The sequence below is a fragment of the Solanum lycopersicum genome, chromosome 5 (genome assembly GCF_036512215.1).
Source record: "Solanum lycopersicum chromosome 5, SLM_r2.1".
NCBI lineage: Eukaryota > Viridiplantae > Streptophyta > Magnoliopsida > Solanales > Solanaceae > Solanum > Solanum lycopersicum.
The window spans coordinates 53,145,422-53,150,524 of NC_090804.1; positions in this window are offsets into that span (position 1 = coordinate 53,145,422).

Genomic DNA, 5,103 nt, shown 5'->3' on the forward strand with positions numbered 1-5,103 from the left:
TTGATATGTTAGTGACGAATCATTTTTCCCCCTTAAATTAGTAAATTTTATCATATGAAAACTTTGTTGAAAAAAAATGTTTTTACATTAGCGTCAAACTAGAGTAGTTAATCATCCTAAACTTTAGCCGAAAATTTTTATTATTCAATCGTAACCTTGATTTTCGCCACTAATTGGTCCAACAATTAGTGACAATTGTACAATTGTCTCAATTAAACCTACTATTTAGTTACAAAGAAATTTGTCAAAAAAAAATGTATGTTCAAATAGTTATAACCTAAATTTCGTACTTGAGTAGTGCAATTATTGGATACAGAAAAAAAATAGTTTTAGATTATAACAAAATGGGAAAAGGGTCTGATATACCCATCAACTTTGTCATTTAGAGCTGATATACCCCTTGTTATGAAAGTGGCTCATATATACCCCTACTTGTAAACAAATAGCTCACATATACCCTTTTCCTCTAACGGAAATGAAAAAAATAATAATTTTAATCTAAATTTTTATTATTTTTTCTAAAAAATATAATCCCATATGAGTAAATTTAATTCTCGTCAAACATATTTTTTTTTGACTTTTTTTTTGTTTCAATGACTAATTTATAATTATTATTTTGATAATCAAATTTATTTATGTTTCAATAATATTTTTGTAAAACTTATTGTAGATGATCAAATTTTTTTCTTCGAATACGAAATTAAATTACAATATACACAAAAATAATAGTTTAATTTTTTATTCTTTAAACTATGGAATAAAAGAAAAAATAAAAATAAGAATAAGAAATTCAAATAATTATAATTAAAGAAGTCAAAAAATAATTTATGCATGAAAAAAATTAAAATATACCTTGAACTTTGATTGAAGAATCATATATACCCCTAAATAATTTTTTTAAAAAAATTACAAGTAATAAATATAAATTTAAAACTAATTTTTTAACTTCCGTTAAATGAAGGGTATATGTGAGTCATTTTGTAACGGCAGGGGTATATGTGAGCCGTTTGTATAACGGTAAGGGCATATATGAGCCACTTTTATAACGAGGGATATATCATCTCCAAATGACAAAATTAAGGTTATATCAGACCTTTTTCCCTAACAAAATTAATTTTAAAAACATTTTAACTAACAAAAAAAAAATTAGAAAAAGATTATATATTACATAAAACACAAATATAATTTTTGTTCTAAAATATTAGACAATATTGCAGACAAGATAAAAACAATAATACAATAAAAAGGATAAAATGTCTTAACACCATTAAGATAGTTTGTATAAATAAACTTTAAACAAAGCTAGTCAATATATTTTAACAACACAAGTATCATCATAAATAGTATCACCAAACTTACAAACTAATTTCAATCAAAATATTCACTCCAATCGTTCTATATCTATTTTAACAACACAATCATATATTTTCATAATATCTTATTCATTATAAGAAACTTTAAATAATTTCAGTAAGATTACTACCCACGAATAATTTTTTTGTGCCCATGAATGATATGAGTTCAATAGCTACATTACTTGTGTCCCAAAGGCAAACCTTAATAAAAATTTACATCAAATTGGGCAGCATTTCACTTGTTTTTGGGCCTATATACAAAAATCCCTGTCTAAAATTCAATATATTATCAAACCGATATCATCAAAACAAATCATAATATTCATCAATAATCTATTAGGATTATAATAATACTAAATCCATCTCCAAAAATGAAAAGAAGTCTATCACAAATCTCTAATATCAAAAGAATACTCATAACTCTAGTGAACAGACTAATGAACGGTTCTAAAAAGTTAAAATAGAAGGACAATAACAAATAAATAACTTATTGCCGACCAAATCAATGCCTGCACACGTGCATTTGTCAAGGCATGCACTCTAGCTAAAGAAAGCATCAGTAATGTCACCTGTAACCCGTGTAAGAAAAATATAGTGGAGAGTGAGTCACTAACTCAATGAATAAATAATAACACTTAAATATAAACATTTTCAATGGGTAAAAGTCAAAAACATGTTAGTATAATTGTCCGAAAATATCATGTAATAAATGTATTTTTTCAAAAATGATAACAATAACATTTCGTGTAAGTATAATCCAATAAATTTGGTAATGAAATAAATACCAACAAGCATTGCAACTACAATAATGTTATCCAAGTCAAATTCGTTGTCGATGTTTACAAGCACGCATTCTTGGACAGCACTAGGTCCTCTAACAACTTTCATTTCCATTAAAACTACACTTGGTAGGATCAAATCCAGCACGAAGTGCCAATCTGAACTCATTCTCCCTAACCTAAATAGCTCCATAACCAAGGCCTCTCCAATGTTCCAAAATCTTGAGATTACTATTACCCTTAATAGCATTACCATTAATCGGGATTCAAGCCCTCCAAAGCCTCCCTGTATGACTCAACATTCCTAGTAATTTGAGATACTATATAAATTAAAGGATTGTATTTCCATTGTCTCCATAACACCCTCCCAATACAAAACCCATCTTCAGATTTCTTGAAACAATGCTAAAACTTCTGAGTTTGAGGTTTATAATTAAGTTGATACAACTGCCGTTATGCTTAGATTTCTTGAAATGAGCATCAAAGGTTTAGAAAACAAGATTTTCGGTGATGGGTTTGAAGGGTATTTGAAAAATTTGCGAAGTGATGGTAATTATGAAACAACATGAGTAGCCACCATCTTTTTTTACCAAAGATACACAAAGTTTTAGAGTATTATTACTATAATAAGTGTTTACCTATACATTATCATATCAAATCTATTGTTTGGGATGTTTCTAGGAACATATGTCTCTTGGTCAATTTACGGTAGGTAACCATTGTGACTAAGTACCAAAGTTGTTTTGAGTTTTTACCTTATAAGTCCATGGTGAGCCGGTTGTACTTTCTGTATGCCTTGTATATTGAATGATTTGTTCATTGATTATTTGTAACATATTCATTGATCTTCCTTTATATTTGTCTTATATTCAACTAAAGACAACAAAAATCTTAAAATACGAACACTCTAATTCACTATGTAGATTACAGTTTCGCAGGGTGTGCACATATATATTTACAGTTGGTGTGTGACGCATACTAGTGAAGCATAATCTAGGGCTTCTATGTAAGCAAAACTGTCCTACGTTTTGCTTCTATTGATGTATTTCGAGGGAAGAGGGGATACATTATGAAAATATGATATTTATCTTTCATTACTAACTGATATTTATTTCCTAAATTGGATTTATGCACAAGCAAAATGACTTGAGATTGAGCAACATGCTCCATTCTCAGTCATTCTCAAATACCCTCTGTGTTATATGTTAACTACTACCTATGCTATGTGCCATACAGTCACTATGACCCTGGCTATGTTTTGCCACTTCCATATTGGGTAGTAGTTAAAATTCTCCAACCATGTCATTTTGTGTGTCTTGACTGCCTTTCTAAAATGAACCTCTTGCACTATTTGCTTCAGTATTGCATTTGGTGGATTTATATTGTCATGAAAATGTTCAAAGTATCTTTCTCTCTAAAGGTAGTATACAATAGATACAAATGTCATCTAAAGACCACATCCGTTGGACGTTTCCCTCTTGCATGATGACTAACCCATTGCATTTGGTCAATTTGTCTTGTCATGAAAATGTACAAAGTTTCTTTCTCTTTATAGGTAGTATACAGTAGCTACCAATGTCATCCCAACGACCTCATCCCTTGGATGTCTCCCTTTTGAATGATGACTAGACCATTGCAGTTCATACTCCCATAGACACATTGCTACCATAGGATCCTCCTTCATTTTTCATTGTGCTTCTAAGCAAGTGAAGAACAAGTTGCAAGTTGCAGAGGCTCTCATCCTTCTTTCTACATAGTTGGCACACGTGATCTCTAGATATTACCTATATGTATAGCATGTCCTTTGTGTACAACCTGTCATATGCACCCAGTCTAAAAATAAATTGCCATTTGGAATGACCAAGGTCATTGCACATTAGTTTTTTTCAAGGTCCATTTTTATAATCACCCCTGTCTCAAGTAACTGTTTTATGGAGAATTTGTGAGTGTGAAAACATGATATTGAAGTTTGTCAAAATGATGCTTCTTGAACCTGTCTCTTACAATTAAGATAGGGTTGAACTTTGAATTAAGATAAATTGAATCAAAACCATTTGAAATGAATATTTTGCAGGGCAACTAAAAAAATTCTGAAACAAACAAGCATTTCTTAATGAGGCGCTATATCTATTTAGATCCGAAGCCTCTTCTTAACACATTATCTTATATAGGTTTGCAGAAATGTTTTTGTGCCTTCAAATTTGGACATCTCTTGCATTAAGTTCTCTTTGATATGTTATACTGGTTCTTTAATCTATAGTGATGCTTCAATAGTTCAATTATTATTATGACGAGAAGATAGTGAACTCCTATTTATAAGTGACGTGTGTGAGACTTTCCAGATTGTTAACCTTTATTCTATTCTGATTTTTCTTTAGTTGTCAATGATTGGTACTTTTATATAACTATTTTTATTAAACCATTGGAGTTATATCTTATGAATTTACTAAATTACATATTATGGTTTCGTAGAATTCTGCAAATCAATGGCACCGGGTGGACGTATCTTCAAGCAAACTACACTTACAGGGGAAACAATTCAAGTTGATCAATCACCGGATGAATCATATAACAGTATCCCTGTTGTTGATAGATGTAACACATTTTGTTAAATTTCCTAGAATTATGTTAAACTTTTAACGAGAAAATGGACATTAGCTCGGATTTGAGGATGGTGAGACTGAAGTTAGGCAATCAAAGTAGTAGGATAAATGAAGTTTATTCTTTTCACTCTAATGAAAATTATTCAAACTCGGATGATGGGGATGATTAGCAAGTTACGGATAAGCAGTTAATGATAATTGAGAAATGAAGCTTGTTTAGCTTTGATTATTCTACACATGACACTGTTCTTTTAGAAACGCAATGGTGCTTCTTTCTTTCGAAGTGAATCTAGAAATTTTTAGCCGACAGTTTCAGAACTTACATATTCACAATACACAATTGGAGTCGTCAATAGTGAAAGTACA